Source organism: Panicum virgatum, chromosome 6K, assembly GCF_016808335.1.
Source record: "Panicum virgatum strain AP13 chromosome 6K, P.virgatum_v5, whole genome shotgun sequence".
In the NCBI taxonomy this organism is placed as follows: Eukaryota; Viridiplantae; Streptophyta; class Magnoliopsida; order Poales; family Poaceae; genus Panicum; species Panicum virgatum.
Genome location: NC_053141.1, coordinates 18,619,092 through 18,638,195, shown reverse-complemented (window position 1 = coordinate 18,638,195; position 19,104 = coordinate 18,619,092). Strand labels below are relative to the sequence as shown.

The 19,104-nt window shown below is 42.1% G+C and overlaps 2 long non-coding RNA genes across 2 annotated transcripts; both read right to left on the bottom strand.

The window, feature by feature from the left end:
• Nucleotides 1-14,489: 14,489 nt before the first annotated feature.
• On the bottom strand, nucleotides 14,490-15,630 carry LOC120711967. The gene is made up of 2 exons (XR_005690566.1): nucleotides 15,206-15,630; nucleotides 14,490-14,823 (listed from the first exon to the last, which is right to left on the bottom strand). It is a non-coding gene; the product is annotated as an uncharacterized LOC120711967 (long non-coding RNA).
• Nucleotides 15,631-15,887: 257 nt separating this feature from the next.
• LOC120711964 lies at nucleotides 15,888-17,202 on the bottom strand. Its single transcript, XR_005690564.1, has 2 exons — nucleotides 16,400-17,202; nucleotides 15,888-16,241 (listed from the first exon to the last, which is right to left on the bottom strand). It is a non-coding gene; the product is annotated as an uncharacterized LOC120711964 (long non-coding RNA).
• Nucleotides 17,203-19,104: the final 1,902 nt, after the last annotated feature.

Sequence of the window (19,104 nt, the reverse complement as noted above, 5' to 3'; positions counted from 1 at the left end):
ATCCGAATATAGTTATTACATTTGTTCACATTCTCATATGTTGTGCTGGAACAAAAACAGTTAATTGTTTGTTCCAAAAGTCAAAATTTTTTGTTCCACATTAAATCAAAATGTTAATTCAACATATTTTTAATTGTTAATCCAATTTTTTTTATACAATAATTATCATTTGTTCTATTGTATAGCTTATTAATTAGTTCATTATCAATTATTTTCCCCATATCCGTAAACTTTATTTACTGCTTCATTCTCAGTTAAAAATAAAAAAAAATGATTTTTGTTTACATGAAACATTTCCAATTCTCTTAAACTATTATTTTTTAGATCAATTGTATACCACTACATTGTTTTAGAGGAACAAAAGAACTTTGTTCTAGGACAACAAATATTTATTTGTTCATTCTTTTTTCAAACATTTATTTCTTTGTTTACTTCAAACATCCTACTCTCTCGAACATTTTGTTTTAGTAAAACAATAATATTATACTTTTTATAGCCAATAATTTGTTTTAGGGGAATAAAACAAATATTTATGTCTTCACTTTGTTCCAAACATTTATATTTTTTGTAAAAAAATAAACAAAAGTAGTTTTATTTGCTTGAAACATTTCAAACTCTCTTAAACTATTATTCTTTTTTTTCTTTAAACCAATTCACTTTATACCACTAGATTATTTAGAGAGAACAATGAACTTTGTTTTAGGACAAGAAATATTTATTTATTCAATATTTTTCCAAACATCTATTTCTTGTTTACTTTAAACATATTCCTAGTCTCTTAAAATTTATGTTTAGTAAAACCTTATTATTATCTTTTTATGCCAATAATTTGCTATAGGGGAACAAAGCAAATATTCATTTCTTCAGTTTATTCCAAATATATATTTTTGTTTCTAACTTTTTGTTTTAGTAGAACATTATTAGTTTCGGTTTTATGCCAATAATTTGTTTTAGGGGAACAAAAACAAATATTTGTTTATTCTCTTTATTCCAAACATTTAATTTTTGCAATAAACAAAAGTGATTTCTATTTACTTGAAACAATTACAACTCTCTTAAACTATTATTCTTTTCTGTTTTAGATCAACTCATTTTTATACCACTACATAGTTTTTAGAGGAAACAAAAGAAATTAGTTTTAGGACAACAAATATTTATTTTGTTCAATTTTTTCCAAACATTTATTTCTTATTTAATTTAAAAACTTCCTACTTTCTTAAACTTTTTTTTAATAAAACAGTATTATATTCTTTTATGCCAATAATTTCTTTTAGGGGAAAAATGAAGATTTATTTCTTCACTTAGTTCCAAATATTTATTTTTCCAACCTTTTGTTTTAGTGAAACATTATTATTTTTAGTATTATGCCAATACTTTTTTTTAGGCTAACAAAAACAAATATTTATTTATTCACTTTATTCCAAATATTTAATTTTTGTTTAGTTAGGATTTAGGCAAACAAAAAATGTTGTTTGAGCTAGTTTCAACAAGCATAACAAAAGAAGGGCTGAAATAATTTCTACCTTCAGAAAGATGAATGTGAGTCATTTGATCTTGTAAATTAATATTTTATTTTCTCTTTCTTTTACAATGTTTTAATTAATAAATTCATTTTCCTCAGAACATTGCAGTTTAATCTTTGAGATTGGAATTTTGTTCACATTTAAAATCAAATATATGAGTTATTTTACGATATTCTTGTTTTTTCAAAATTCGTATGTGTGTATATGCCCTTGATGCAATTTTCTTTTTTTTTCATACCCAGAATCTTGGAGGCACGTAGTTCTTCGGAAATGCTTCTTCAAAACTCTTCAGATCATTGTCATTTGTTGCTTTTCGAAAACAAGACCATTTGTAGTCATGAAAAGCAAAAGCTAGTTACGTTTAATCTACTTGCCAGTTTACGTTTTCTAGTGAAGCACAGATTTTTTTAATTATATTCTACTTTTCAACTCAGAAACTATCTATGCATTTCGTTTTATACTCAGATTTTTCAATTATATGGTATCTAGATATCAAACTATATATGCATTTTCTTCCATGCTTTACTCTTCACGCTGGCAGTAACGAAAGGAAACAGAAAGGCTCACAAATGAGTGGAAGTTCACAGAAATAAAACTGGCCCACAAACAAACAAAACAACAGCCTGTGTCTGAGGCCCATGAATGAAAATTCACTTAAAACTGGCCCACGAAATAAAACCAGGGTGGCGCTGGAGCTTTGTGCGATGGAAAAATCTAAAGTACGACCCGTCGCGCACAAGCGCGAGCGCGCGACCACGTGCCGGCCCGCCTCTAGCCCATTTTGCGTTCGGGGCCTAGTAACCTTACTCGCAGACTGTCCTTCTGTGTTTTAGTCTGTCTTGCGCCAATGGTCCAGCAACCCCCACATCTCTCCGTGTGCTTATGTCATTTGCATGTTCACTGCACACACACGTGAGGAGGATATAGTCTTTTATTTTGTTTTGTTTATAGCTATCTTAAAAAATGTTTTATCTGCTTTATATCACATTTGTTTCGAGAACCGATTGCACTAATGTATTCTATGCGACGATACGAACAAAACTAGACGCCACTTGTATATGTTTTAATGACCCTTTACACTAGTAGCAACTTATGTAATGACTCTCTCTTTTTTTAGCAACTTATATGTATATTATATTGTTGTAGTACCAACTTATGTGTATATTGACCATTATTTTGTAGCAACTCATGTGTATGAGTTTAAGATCTACTTTATATGAAGTAACTTTGTATCTTATATATGGGGCAACTCATGTGTATAATAGAAGTTTTTATGGCAACTTTTCTTTACATGTGTGAAAAATATTATTTTTATAGCAGTTTGTGCATAAACTTATATGTACGACAACTTATGTATAATTTTATAACAAATTATGCTTTTATGTCTACTTTTTTACATATATGACACTTTTATTTTTATGACAATTTATATATATAATTATGAGTTTGATACTTTTTACTACTTTATTTGTATGATATTTTGTATTTGTGACAACATATGTATTTGACATATTTTGTTTGTGGTAACTTATGTTTGTAATGGATTGTGCTTTTGTGGAAACTTTATTTTTGTGATAATTTATAAATATTTTTTGTGACAAATTTTATCTTATATGTGTGGCAACTTATATTTTATATATGTGGCAACTCAAGTGTATGAAACTTTCTATTATTATGGCAACTTATGTGCATAACATATATCAACTTGCTACTAGTTATAAAACAACTTTAAAATATATATAAGTGGGATATAGTTTTGATCGTCTCATTACATAGAACACAAAGGTGCAATTGGTATTTACAACGGAGCTCATACGAAGAAGATAAAATATTTTTTAGAAATCTATTTCTACACTAAAAAGTTACTGTTGTCTGAAAATGACATCTTCTAGGCTGGCAAGAAAGGGGGTCGCGCGCTACGCCCCCATCGCGACCAGTCGCGCATTAACATCGTCCTTGTGCGATCGATTCGATCGCAGTAACGCGCGTTACCTGTAGTAGCCCCCCACAGCGTTGAAAGGCCCTTGTTTGGTTTTGGTAATTGAGTGACAACTTAGGTGAACTAATAAGTGTTTATGTTGAGATACACAGGAGATTAGTCCACACAAAGACACTAGTATGAGCAACATGTGCCATGGAGGAGAAATGGCTAAGGGTTGATGCTATGCTCATATAGTGTGATCGAGGAGCTCATTGCATATGAGACATGACATAGAGTTATGTGACCAAAGTGGAGAAGATCAAGACAAGGCTTGGCTTGATGGACCGGTTGCAATGGAGAAGGGCAAGTCAAGGCTTTGAAGCGAGAGACCGCGAGGCGGTGAAGCTTGGGCAAGATTTGGCGCCGATGGACCGAGACAACGGTGAAGATCGAGCAAGGTCAAAATCGATGAATCAAAGAGGTCATGTGATAATATGGAGTGGATCATATCATTCAAGAAAGATCAAGCCAAGTGTTGACTCATGATGATGATCAAAAGGCTTGATGGAGTTTGGTGCTTGTATGGCATCAACATTTGGGAAGATGAAATGGAATGTGCAAGGCAAAGGTATGACTTGTAGGGCATTTCATTTCACCGGTCAAAGGTTGTGTAGAGAAGTGCATGAACGGATTTAGGATAGATGGCCGTACTATCAAGAGGGGCAAACTTATTTGCATATCGGTCATCTAGTGCCACTTGAGCGATCTAACATTGCGATGTTGCTAGGATCGAGTGGCGTGGTGAGATCAAGTGAAAATCCTTTGAAAATGTTTGTGAAATGCTAACACACATGCACATGGTGTTGTTCACGTGGTGTTGTTGGCACATTTGCAAAGGAGAAAGAGTTGGAGTTGATGTTTATCAACTTGGGGAAGTAAGAAAGGCTTTTCGGTGTTATTCGGAGATTATGTTGGCTCTTGGAGTGAAATACTGCTTTGATCCATTGTGTTTTGGATCAAATATTCAGTTGGGTTGTGTAGCCCTCTGAATAAGCTTTCCATAGACTCTAAGATCACCAAATTTGGACATTGGAGCTAAGAGTCATGGCCGTTTTACCAAGGTACATTTTTGCTGGAAATAGACCTGCGGACACTCCGCTCCTGGGAGGTGGACGGTCCGCCGTTATCTCGGATGTGCTCGAACAGAACCGTTTTTGGCTCTGTTGATGGTCCAAAATGAACTGCGGACTGTCCGGTCCATGGGGGCGGACGGTCCGCCCTTAAAAGTTGAAACGGGCGCAGAAACTTGGTAGTTCTGTCTAGGGTGTCCAAATTGTACTGCGGATGGTCCGGCCCTTGGGGGCGGACGGTCCGCCTCCTACTGAATATTCTGGGATAGAAACACTGCGGTTTCTATGTGTGCTCACTTTTTGAACTGCGGACGGACCGCCGGTCACTTCCAGTTTTAGTCAGAGACGTTTGCAAATCGGTTAGTTCGAAGTTTTGAACCGCGGACGGTCCGCCCCAGGGGTGCGGACAGTCCGCCCGGGGCTCTAACGGTCGACTCTAACACATAATCATTGCAGTTCTAGCCGTTGGTTTTGAATGGCGGACGGTCCGGTCTCTGTGAGGCGGACAGTCCGCGAAAACTCTGTTTTCACGGGATTTGAGTGTAATGGCTAGTTTGGGGCCTCCCTCTATAAATAGAGGGTGTGGCCGGCCATTTGAGGTGGCTGAGCACCTTGGGGACTTGGTGTCCATGTGTGAGAGTGCTTGAGAGCCCTCTACTCACTCTAACTTGATAGTAATCATTCGATCGAGTGAGAGAGCGGTTCTAGTGCAATTGCATTGAGAGATTGCATCGAGTGGCACTAGGTGATCGTGTTGCAAGCCGGTGTGCTTGTTACTCTTGGAGGTTGCCACCTACTAGACGGCTTGGTGGCAAGAGGTTCCGTTAAAGCCCGCAAGAAGATTGTGCGGTGCTCCGGAGAAGAGTTTGTGAGGGGTATTGTGCTCACCCCGCGGGAGCCGCGAAGAGCAACTCTAGTTGAGCGAGACGTGAAGAGCAACAAGTGGTCCGGCCGGATCATGTGCTAGAGCTCGGTGTGAGCACTCCACGTGGGAGAGTGTGACTTGAGAGTCACCAATAGCAAGAGGATCGGCGGCAACCTTGGAGCTTGTCTCAACGGGGATTAGCTTGGTGGCAACCAAGTGAACCTCGGGATAAAAATCACCGTGTCAATTTTGTCTACTCTTCTCGGTGGTTTGCATTCTCAAAATCATAAGCCTTGTATTTACATTCATCTATATCTTGTTCTTATGTAGTTGCTCTCTAGTGTAACTAGTTAGCTTGTGTAGCTTAATTAGTTGCTCCTGCTTAGATTGTGTAGCTAAGCAAGTTGAGCTCTTGGATTTGGATTGTGTATCCTTGTCCTTAAGCATCTAGTGAGCATTAGGTTTGGCTTTGTGCTTTTGCTCATTAGAATTGTGTAGGAGCTCCCCCGGTTAGTGAAGTACTAGTACTTAGACTTGTGTGGCTTGGCATTAGAATTGGTAGGAGAGCTCTTGCTAGCTTGGCACTCCATTTGTTTTGTGTAGGATCTTTTTGGAGGTGCCTTAGAGTCATAGTTAGAGGGGTGAAGTCTTGGCTAAGCGAATAGTTTCATTTCTGCATAAGTTTCGGTTAGCCGGCGCAATTAGTTTAAGAAATGACTATTCACCCCCCCTCTAGTCCACCATCTCGTCCCTGCAAGTGGTATCAGAGCCGAGGTCTCTCAGTTGTGGTCCTTACCGACCCGAGAGGATGGCGACTTATGGGCTAGATGTTGAGTGTCCACATATTTTTGATGGCACACACTTTGCACGGTGGAAAAATTAGATGATATGCAATTTTAAATTTATATTGCCCTCGAATGTGGTGGATGGTGGATGTAGGTTTTTCTCATGTGTTAGATGAAGGAAATCTAACTCCAACACAAGAGAAATGCCTAGATCTAGACATCCAAGCTACTAACATCTTGTTTAGATCTTTGCATAATTGCATTCTTGGTGAGATCATGGACAAGAAAACCGCCCATGAGATTTGGAGTTATCTAAATGAGAAATATGGGGCGGCCTCCGATGATCATGAAGATTATAAGACCAAGGAGGGAGTGCATGAGGATGATGAGCACATCCATGACATGGTGGTTGTGGAAGATTGCTCCACCTCATGGTCAAGTGATGACGATGATAATCAATCTACAACAAGTTCACTTGACATGATTGATGATGATGATTCAAGTGTTGGAAATTATGATTCTACTCCAAGCATACTTGATGATCAAGTTGGCTCATGTACGGATGATATTGCTATGTCAAGCTCATCTCCATCTCCACATTGCTTCATGTCACAAGGTGACACAAAGGTATCAAATTGCAATGTGATTGATCTTAATTCATATGATGAGCTCTTGAGTAGATATGCTAGCTTGACCAAATTATTTGAGGAAGTGTTGGCCAAAACAATCAAATTTGAAAAAGAAAACTCTTTTCTCAAAGACATATGTGAACAACAAAAGCATCTACTTTATGTCATAAGTTGTTCACATGAGGAGCTAAAATTGACTCATGAGGAGCTTAGTGTTGCTCATGAGAATTTGGTACTAGACCATGTTTTACTCACTAACAAGCTTTCTAGTAAAGGAATTAGAACTAGTGAGAGCTCATCACATGGGTCAAAGGATAAATTGCAAAATATTGCTAACCCTTGTGATGTAGGCAAGAAACATGTATCCACCTCATGTGATAATTTATTGTCTATGCCATGTACTTCACATATAGATGCTTGTTCTTCTTCTACTATGCAATATGAGACTAACCTTGTAGAAGAAAACAAAGAGCTTCAAAATCAAGGGAAGTATTTGAGCAACAAGATAGAGAGATGGACAAAATCAAAAGTCACACTTGAAAGCATAATCAAAAACCAAAGAAACTTCGGTGACATGAGTGGCATTGGTTCCAACAAGAGCAAAGTCAAAGGCAAAAAATAGGGCAAGAATAAATATAATAGGAAGATGAAAAAGTAAGAAGAAATAAAGCTATCTCATTTCATGTGCTTTCAATGCCATGAGATGGGACATTTTGCAAATGGTTGCCCCAACAAAGAAAAGCTCAAGTTGAAGAAGGAAGAAGAGAAACTTAAACATGTCAAATGATTCAAGTGCCACACTTGGGGTCACCTCACCTCAATGTGCCCAACCAAGCAATTGGTGAAGCAACAAGAATCTCAACCAAAGTCACAAGTTGAGCAAGAGAAGGTACCCCAATCTCCAGTCAAGATCAACCATGATGATCATGTTGATGACTTGAAGATGATGAAAAAGAGAACAAGAAGGGGTGGAAGAGCAAGAGCAAGGCATCCAACTCATATTCAAGATGCCAAGATGTTGAGCAAGAACAAGATTCAAGAGAAGAATCCACATGCTCACATTAAGTGCTATAGTTGTGCAATATTGGGTCACCTAGCTTCGGGTTGCCCAAACAAGTTAAGAAGAAGGATCAAGCAAACAATGAGAATCAATGCAATGAGAAGCATCAAATGAGTAAGGAAGAAAAGGCTCAACAAAAGAGAAGATGCTACTTATGCCGGGAAAGGGGACACATGGCTTATTCATGTCCCTTAGGTAACAATTCTAAGCCTATTTCAATTGATGAAAATATTATGCTTAGAAAGGATGGTAATGGTACCTCATTTGTTACTATTGCAAAACATCCCACTATTCATACTAAGGCATTGTCAAAGTATATTGCTCCTAACTTGAGAGGACCCAACCTAGTTTGGGTACCATCAAAACGTGGATAAATGTGTGTAGGTATCAAAGGCATTGGAGGCTTGATTCAAATAAAATTCATATTTTTGATCTTATGATTGAATCAAGGAATTGAAGCTTTTTGCATATATACAACTCAATGCCAAGTCAAAACAATGAAGTCCAAGTGCTACAACATACAAGTATCTTATTCTAGTTGTGAGAAATTCATTGGAAATATTTGATGGCTTGCAAACTTATTTGTGTTAAACCTTGCTTTTGAATGAAAAATCACTTTGCAAATTGAAAAATGAGCTAAATGTCATTTACTTCTCAAATGTGGCTTAAAAACTAGTACATATGACATTTGGTTCTTATGTGCACTCTTTGCTTCAAATTTCTGATTTTTCAAAGCTTTTATGGGCTATTTATGAGTTTCCTTGATTCTACTTGATTTATTTTTGATTTCTCGTTCTTACTCACTCATATGAGTCTTTGGATGGTGTTCATGTTAGTTTTGAGATTTTTGGAATGTTATTTGAGCAATAATCCCAATTCAAAGTTGAAATTGTGAAAGTTGAAAAAATTCTGGGCTATCTGAAATTTAGTAACGCGGACGGTCCGCGTGTAAGAGGCGGACGGTCCGCCATTCATGAAGTTTTTCACCAGAGGCTCTGATCAGCAGAAAATTGCAGCGCGGACAGTCCGCCCATGGACCGCGGACGGTCCGCCAGATGCACCGGTAAGCTTCGGTTACACCGATGATGTGTGCACTTAGCAAGCGCGGACGGTCCGCCAGTATACCGCGGATGGTCCGCCTGAGATAAGTTGAATCTACTCAGAAAAGTGACAAATATTGGATTGATCTTGAGTCATTTAAATTTAAAGGTCCTCAAGTTGGAATCATCTTTACAAGTGGTTGAGGAACCTAGGTTTGGTTTAGAAATGATCTAGAAGCATGACGAGTATTGGGTACAAGGCCATTTGATTGAGAAGTATTTTTGGCACACTTTTAGTACTCAAGTTGAGAATCAAGATCAACCTCAAGTAGAAAGAAAAGGACTTAGAGCAGACTCAAAAATTACTCATCATGACAAGTCCATTGTTTGATAAATTAACTAAATTCATTTCAAGTGAGTGTCAAAAATGGTTCTTGGAGAGATCACTTCTATCTAGAGAGGGGCGAGCCGCCCAAGAGTGGGATTGACAAGCAAGGTGCTTGGAAGGCCAATATGGAAGTGGTGATCTAGAATCATTGGAGATGCTTAGTTGAAAATATCAAATGGGTTGATCAAGAAAAGCAAGCAACACCCAAAGTAGAGATATTCATGAAAATTCAAGTGATATTCAAATGGTATTCTCTCATGCAAGCAAGGATCAAAGAGATGAAGCAAGCCAACCACAACAAGATAGTGTATTTGGTGATAAGTGATATTCATTTCATATGGGTGAAGAATGGTTTTCATATTGGTATTCATTGTCTTCACCAAGCTATTATAATTGGACTTCATGATGCTAGTTGGAGAGCTAAATTGGAATCTAATGACTATCCTCTACTCCAACATAGCAAGGTGAAATTGCTTGACATATGCATTCATACTATGCTAAGGACATGATTAGTGCATATAGTCATATATAGTAATCATTCATGAAAAATAAAATAATTTTAAATGTTTTATGATGCCACTATTGCTTCTATGGTTGATATAATCTAGTGGTAATATATGACATGTTCATGAGCTAGTAAACCCAAGTAGTTGATCTAGAAAATGAGCTTTCAAGTATTTAACTCAACATTGTCAAGATAACCCTTAGAATGAGGTGTGAAGAAGCTTGTCATTGGTTCAAACCGAGTTGAATTATTTGAGCAAGTAGTCTAGATCAAGTCAAAGAGAAAGAAGCTCATGGAAACAATCTAGTTCAAGAATTGATTATCAATGTCAAATTCAACAAAGTGGTCCATCATGATTTTACAAGTGATACTAGATTCAACCAAAGGTATATCATTGTATCTCTACAAGTGATATACATGGTCATACAAGTGATATTCATTCAAGTAGATCTAGTGCAACAATGGTGGTTCCACAAGTGATCCTCAACTTTAAGTGATCAATTCAAATCAAGAAAGCTACGCTCATCAAGAAGAGCTCAAGATTCAAGTAGATTGACAAACACTTTGACATAAGGGGAGGAACCCCACTACAAGGTATCAAGGACAAGGATCCTACTAGTGTCCTACATGTGGCATTTCAAGGTGGTCTTCATGCTTCCACATATTGTTGTTACAAGTGGTGTCAATTCCAATCAAATTGAAAGTGTCCATCAAAAATGAAGATTCAAGACTCAACCATCTACCCAAGTCCAACTCTTTGTATCAAACCACAAGCGCTTCATATGATTGCCTACAAGGGGTATTCAAGTGGTAACCCTATGAGTACAAGAGGTACAACTTCAAGTGGTAGCCATTGATCTTCACATGGCAAATTTCATGTGGTTTCGGCCCTTTTTATGGTCATTGATGACAAAGGGGGAGAGGAATGAACAAATATATGAATTATCCTTGGATGACAAAGGGGGAGATGAGATGAGAGTGCGAGCATGGACATGGATCAAGAGGAGCAATATTGAGGAGGATCAATATTCTTGGACACGAGGAGCACACAAGTAGGGGGAGCAAATTCATGAACTTGGTTGTTTGCATTTGATATGTGCATATTCATGTTCTTGCTTGCATTTGCATAAGTTTTAAAATTTATATATACATTGATTGTGTGTGATGTATGCTAGTCATAGAACTTGATTGATGATTTGATAACTAGCATGCATAGATTGTAGCTAGACATTTTTTTACAAGTGAATCAAGAGCCTTGCTAATATTGTTGATCTCATGAGGTATCTTGAGTTTTTGATGAATGTCTAGTTACTCATTGATGCTAAGGAATGAACTTCAAGGATGCAACTCAAATTGGTATCACGCTTCAAAGGTTTATCCTATATACCTTAGCATCACTTAGTAGTGATAACAATCCCACAAATTTCATATTTATGCATGTGTGAGTTTAAAACCAAATCTCTTGAGCACACATGTAGGGGGAGTTATCACTACCAAGTCGGATTTTTATGGTGCTTATCCAATCTTTTACAAGTGGTCTTAATGGTGGATAAGAAACATAAAATCCAAACCAAGTTAGCTATTTACACATGTGTGAAGTGCTAGCTTGGAATATGCTTAAATTCCATATCTTTGTAGAGTTGTCATCAATTACCAAAAAGGGGGAGATTGAAAGGCCCTTGTTTGGTTTTAGTAATTGAGTGACAACTTAGGTGGACTAATAAGTGTTTATGTTGAGATACATAGGAGATCAGTCCACACAAAGACACTAGTATGAGCAACATGTGACATGGAGGAGAAATGGCTAAGGGTTGATGCTATGCTCATATAGTGTGATCGAGGAGCTCATTGCATATGAGACATGACATAGAGTTATGTGATCAAAGTGGAGAAGATCAAGACAAGGCTTGGCTTGATGGACCGGTTGCAATGGAGAAGGGCAAGTCAAGGCTTTGAAGCGAGAGACCGCGAGGCTGTGAAGCTTGGGAAAGATTTGGCGCCGATGGACTGAGGCAACGGTGAAGAGCGAGCAAGGTCAAGATCGATGAATCAAAGAGGTCATGTGATAATATGGAGTGGATCATATCATTCAAGAAAGATCAAGCCAAGTGTTGACTCATGATGATGATCAAAAGGCTTGATGGAGTTTGGTGCTTGTATGGCATCGACATTTGGGAAGATGAAATGGAATGCGCAAGGCAAAAGTATGACTTGTAGGGCATTTCATTTCACCGGTCAAAGGTTGTGTAGAGAAGTGCATGACCGGGTTTAGGATAGATGGTCATACTATCAAGAGGGGCAAACTTGTTTGCATATCGGTCATCTAGTGCCACTTGAGCGATCTAACATTGCGATGTTGCTAGGATCGAGTGGCGTGGTGAGATCAAGTGAAAATCCTTTGAAAATGTTTGTGAAATGCTAACACACATGTACATGGTGTTGTTCACGTGATGTTGTTGGCACATTTGCAAAGGAGAAAGAGTTGGAGTTGATGTTTATCAACTTGGGGAAGCAAGAAAGGCTTTTCGGTGTTCTTCGGAGATTAGGTTGGCTCTTGGAGTGAAATACTGCTTTGATCCATTATGTTTTGGATCAAATATTCAGTTGGGTTGTGTAGCCCTCTGAATAAACTTTCCATAGAGTCCAAGATCACCAAATTTGGACATTGGAGCTAAGAGTTATGGCCGTTTTACTGAGGTACATTTCTGCTGGAAATAGACCTGCGGACAGTCCGCTCCTGGGGGGCGGACGGTCCGCCGTTATCTCGGATGTGCTCGAACAGAACCATTTTTGGCTCTATTGATGGTCCAAAATGAACTGCGGACTGTCTGGTCCATGGGGGCGGACAGTCCGCCCTTAAAAGCTGAAACGGGCACAGAAACTTGGTAGTTCTGTCTTGGGTGTCCAAATTGTACTGCGGACGGTCCGCTTCCTACTGAAAATTCTGGGACAGAAACACTACGGTTTCTGTGTGTGCTCACTTTTTGAACGGCGGACGGTCCGCCCCTGGGGAGTCGACGGTCCGCCGGTCACTTCCAGTTTTAGTCAGAGATGTTTGCAAATCGGTTGGTTCGAAGTTTTGAACCGCGGACGGTCCGCCCGGGGCTCTAACGGTCGACTCTGACACATAATCATTGTAGTTCTAGCCATTGGTTTTGAATGGCGGACGGTCCGGTCTCTGTGAGGCGGACAGTCCGCGAAAACTCTGTTTTCACGGGATTTGAGTGTAACAGCTAGTTTGGGGCCTCCCTCTATAAATAGAGGGTGTGGCTGGCCATTTGAGGTGGCTGAGCACCTTGGGGACTTGGTGTCCATGTGTGAGAGTGCTTGAGAGCCCTCTAGTCACTCTAACTTGATAGTAATCATTCGATCGAGTGAGAGAGCGGTTCTAGTGCGATTGCATTGAGAGATTGCATCGAGTGGCACTAGGTGATCGTGTTGCAAGCCGGTGTGCTTTTTACTCTTGGAGGTTGCCACCTACTAGACGGCTTGGTGGCAAGAGGCTCCGTTAAAGCCCGCAAGAAGATTGTGCGGTGCTCCGGAGAAGAGTTTGTGAGGGGTATTGTGCTCACCCCGCGGGAGCCGCGAAGAGCAACTCTAGTTGAGCGAGACGTGAAGAACAACAAGTGGTCCGGCCGGATTATGTGCTAGAGCTCGGTGTGAGCACTCCACGTGGGAGAGTGTGACTTGAGAGTCACCACTAGCAAGAGGATCGGTGGCAACCTTGGAGCTTGTCTCAACGGGGATTAGCTTGGTGGCAACCAAGTGAACCTCGGGATAAAAATCACCGTGTCAATTTTGTCTACTCTCCTCGGTGGTTTGCATTCTCCAAATCATAAGCCTTGTATTTACATTCATCTATATCTTGTTCTTGTGTAGTTGCTCTCTAGTGTAACTAGTTAGCTTGTGTAGCTTAATTAGTTGCTCCTGCTTAGATTGTGTAGCTAAGCAAGTTGAGCTCTTGGATTTGGATTGTGTATCCTTGTCCTTGAGCATCTAGTGAGCATTTGGTTTGGCTTTGTGCTTTTGCTCATTAGAATTGTGTATGAGCTCTCCCGGTTAGTGAAGTACTAGTGCTTAGACTTGTGTGGCTTAGCATTAGAATTGTTAGGAGAGCTCTTACTAGCTTGGCACTCCATTTGTTTTGTGTAGGATCTTTTTGGAGGTGCCTTAGAGTCATAGTTAGAGGGGTGAAGTATTGGCTAAGCGAATAGTTTTATTTCCGTATAAGTTTCGGTTAGCCGACGCAATTAGTTTAAGAAAGGACTATTCACCCCCCTCTAGTCCGCCATCTCGACCCTACAAGAGCTCTGGCGGCCACTGGCGGGAGACCAAAAGAAAAGAATGAAATTTGAGTTGCATGCATCACTTTCTTTGGCTGAGAGCGCCTCGTGCTTGCGTGCTGAACTTGGCTGCCGCCCAAGTAGGCAAGCACGCTGATGTTCGGTTGGACCATTTTCTGCTGCTCCCAGCTGCTCTCTGCTAGAGGGGTACCAGCTGCTGGCTGCAGTGCAGCAGGCCGTCTGTTTTTTGCAGCTGTGGACTGTAGCTGCTGTTGCTGGTTTTGGAATTTAAATTTTGCCATCAAATGGGTACGTACTTGTGTCACATAGACATGTGCACGCAAATGTTTGAACAAGTCATTAAACATTATTACATCCATAACAACGGGCACATATGCTTCGTATATGAAAGACAGGATAACATGCAACAGCCATAACACAGGTAAGTGAAATTTTGGCGCCTACTTCGCATGCAAAATTTGCACCAAAATCAGTTACCAATCACCAGTTTTATAATCATACAACCGAATGGAGGTCAGCCAATTACCAAATTACCAACTGGTCATGCATTATGCACTATATGCACAAATCCAAACTTCATGAACCGTGGCCTGCAGCCTAGACGAGCTGCTCATGGCAGCTGGTGCTAATTGAGACGCCATGCTTACTGCCAATTGCCATCTCCAAGCATACACTGCAGTTACAACAAAGAGTAATCTGCTAATTACCAAATAATAGAAGGTCCTAACAGCCTGACTAATAGTCAACTCCCAACATAAATAAGGCACAACTTGAGCCCTTGCATTGAATCAACTACATGCAACAAATAGCAGATGCACGACGGCCATGTGGTTCTGCTTGCTTCCTTGAAACAAAATGTTGTGTTCACAACAAACCTATGCCTCCATCCCAAATCATGGTCCCCCCCAGCCAAAAAAAAATTGTAATGCACGAATACAATCTTATAAAAAACAGTTAGAACAAATCATTTAGCCTTCAAACAAAAATGAAGCATACATGGTCCAATTCATATGCTCCCAACATCAAAATGCCAATCATGAGGTAAACTCGCATACCTGAACCCCATCATTCCAAGTCCGATAGTGATCTAGTCGTGGATAGTTGACATTTCATCTTCCTCATTTGACTCAACCCACTCCTGCGAGTACTCACTTGGTGCAGGTATCGTCATGCTACCGACTGTCGATGACTGTGCAGCCTCATCCCGTACAAAGTTATGCAGTGCAAAACATGCCACAATAATCTGACATTGCTTGTCCTTAGGATAGTTAGGCATTGCTTTCAACATTTGCCACTTATTTTTGGCCACCCCAAATGACCTTTCAACTACATTTTCCAGTTTCGAATGATGGTAGTTGAACAACTCTTCCAACTGCTCAGGACCCCTATACTTGAACTCCTCCTTTCAGTATCTGGTCTTGCAATGCGGTCCCAAATACCCATGTTCTTGGGCATATCCTTTGTCCACCAAATAATACCGTCCAACAATACAAAAAAAACATGAAAATGTTACCCAATTTCATTTCTATGACGACAATTGTGTACTATGTTCTGGTTAAAGAAACCAACCTGGTGGTGGGTGCGGGAAAGTTCGTGCCCCCCACCCCTCCCTTAGCACTGCCATGTCGTGCACAGCTCCCGCCATCCCCACACCAATAAAGGTGAATCTCATGTCGAAGTCAACTACAGCTAATACATTCTGGCTTGGCCAACCTTTCCTGTTGAGGTAATCATGTGACCTTCGAGAGACACACACAGGTACATGTGTTCCATCTATAGCACCTATGCATCCGTCGAACAAAGGTGAGTAAGACCTCAAACTTGCATGCACGATGCTATAAGTAGGATCCTTCGGCCTAATCACTATATCTGCAAATGACTTCAGCGCCCGTAGTACTTCCCCAAACTTCTGGCTTACTGTTCCCAAACCCCTACGAAGTCTATCTTTGACCTGCCTCATGCAATGGCCATGCCCGCATGCCCATAGGAACATGCCTACAGCCTCTATGGAATGGAACTCTTGACTAGACTGCAGCCCATGGTTCATAACTAAAATTCTATGCAGCTTATGAAATGTCTCGCTGTTCATACCTACAAACAAACAAACCTATATCACATAAGCTACAAGAACCCTGCACTTTTTTTGCAGCTAGGATAGATCCTAAATGGATTACTGTTCAATTGAATTTGGAAAATATGAATGAAAACTACAAACAAATTGAATGAAACCATGATTTTAGTGTACTCACGGAAATTCTCATAGCATCTCCATGGGTCCCTCAAAGAAGCTTCCACCCATTGTCAGCCAGTAGCCTCTTGCACTTCGAATGGCACGGGCGTCTCTGCTATTTGGTTGTCCATGGCCATTTCACTTGGATTTTCGGTCGCATATGCTGCGACAGCAGCAGCACACGTTGCCAAATCCCAGTAAGTATTGCTTGAATCACTTGAAGCATCACTTGCCCCTTCACCTGCCATTAGGTATGCCTCGGATGTTGTGTTCTTCTCCTAAAAGTCCTGCAGAAGCTTGAGGCATCAAAGTTGAATCAGGTAATAACTAAAGCACAACATTTATATTTAGGTGATGGACAAAATTTGAAATAGTACAAGAGGAAGAAACTAATGCAGCAATAACTTAAACTAACTTCTCTGAAGTAAACAAACTTATGCAGCGATAACTAAAACCAAGTTCAACAAAGTGAACAAACCAAGTTCAGTAACTGAAAGCAAGGTGAAGGAAGCTAAGCAAGGCTACTGCGATAACCTAAACAACATTATTACAATCATTGTTCGTAAGCACCATAGAAGACACTAAACGACTACACTAGTCCAGCTAACTGCTTTGCGATACATGACCCATGCTACTTTAGCTTCCCGTGGGTCCACGTCCATTCGATCCAAGCTATGCGGTTGACTGGGTCGTGTATGTTCTTGTACTCTGCACGGCAAACTGAGTTCTTGAACAGATCCAATGCTTTGAAGTACAACTCTGACCACTCTGAAACACCATCATTTCTCAGTATTTCCATGACTTGTCAACCTCTGTGTCCACGGTCGCGCTTTTGTTGGAGGGGCCAGCGGGTGCCTCTTATCGGATACTATGATTAGGGGCACCCTAATCAGGGGACTAAAATCGCCCTAAAAACGCAAACACATGCTGGGCAACCGGGCCCACGAAGCCCTACAGCCTCCTTCCAAGCTGGAAGAAAGGAAAGGACTCAAAGAAGCCCAACACGCGGCCCACGTACTCAGTGCGGCCCGTCTGCACCCCCCTCGAACCCGCGGGGTGATCTCCGCCTCGCTCAAGGGCTCCCCACCGAAGCCCTCGACTGCGCCCTGCGCCTCCGCCTCGCTCGAGGGTAGCGAGCCTGGCCTCGAGAAGGCGGATCGTTTCCGCCTCGCTCGAGGGAAGCGAGCCTGCCCTCGAGAAAGCGGATCATCTACGCCCTAAGGAGCTGAGCAACCGGACCCCTGGGGTCCGACTCCATCTCACCGGACCAATGTGTCACGCGGGATGTGGGCGCGGGCACAAGCCTTCCGTTGGAAGCTCCCTCACCCACCCGTATTAAGTGCGAGTGGTTGAGGCGTGCTCTTCTGCCGCTGGGCAAGGCCACCCCTCGGCAGAAAGGACAAACGGTCCTTCTGCTCACCCGCCCGCGTACGAAGGCAATAAATGCCAACCACTCCTCCACAGCGCCCGGGTCAGACGACGTCAGGCCGCCATTCCCCACAGTGGCTGTGACCGGAGTCCCGTCCGCCAACTCCGGTCACTGCTCCCCGGCGCTGTGGCGACACTGTGGGAACCTGCGACGCAGTGCAAGACGTGCTCAACACTGCTCCAGCTACTATGCTGCCAACTCCCCATGTCTCCTTCGTTCTTTTCCTTCCGCTGAGCCCCCGAACGGCATGGGCACGACCATCGGAAGTGGCTCCGGTCTTGACTAGGACATGACCCTGGCCTGCAGGACCTTCGGAACGCCGCCATGCCGCCCGCTGGAGCCGCCAGGACACCGGCGCGATCTCCACAAGACCGAGGACGATGCCCAGGGCGGCAGTCACGCCCGGCGCCATACCCCACAGTGTACTTCTCACAGTGCTCGACCACTGCACCCCCCCGCGATTCGGTGAGAAGATGACGACTTCCATGATCCCCTATGCATGTACACCGTCTCTCCTTGTGTCTATAAAAAGAGGAGGCGGGCTTTCCCTTAAGGGGGGTCGGCCCATTCGGTAGAACAGAATGCTTCGCACTACTAGAAAAGCACATACGATCTTCTGAACCCCGATATTAGCACTCGCCTCAATCAACTCCTCCTCTAGCGGAGACTTGGGAGCTTCCCTCCCTCTCTCGCCTTACTTGTACCCCCTACTACAGGCACCCCCGGTGCAACATAGTACAGTGCTCTCGCACACCACTTTGCTGGACGTACGGCCCCACGGCCGGAACCAGGATAAACCCGTGTGTTACTTTATTGCCTCTTGCATCAACATCTGGGACGAGGAACATGCAGCATCATCACTGGTTGGGTCCGGACCACCGGGTCAGGGCACCGACAGTTGGCGCGCCAGGTAGCGGCCGCTGCGTGACATTTCTCTTTTTGTTCCCATTTGATCTCCCAGGATGGCGAGCAGATCCAACCCATTCCCCATGGGCGCCTCGGATCCGCTCCCAGCGGGATACGTGATTTGGTTCGGGAGTCTCGACTTCGTCGCGACCGGCGACGGCCACGGCACGGACATCCTCCCGTACGGAGCCAACCCTGACACCCCGACACCACCATCCTGGCGCGGGAGGCGCCCGCGCCGACACGCGTGGCGAGTGCGCATGGCAGGGCGCAGAGCGGCTCGCCTTGCCACCCCCACATGGGTCGAGGCAAGCGGGTCGCAGTCCGGCGCCGCGACGGAGGACGTCGTCACCTCACCATCACCGACTGCAGGAACGGCTCGCGCTGCC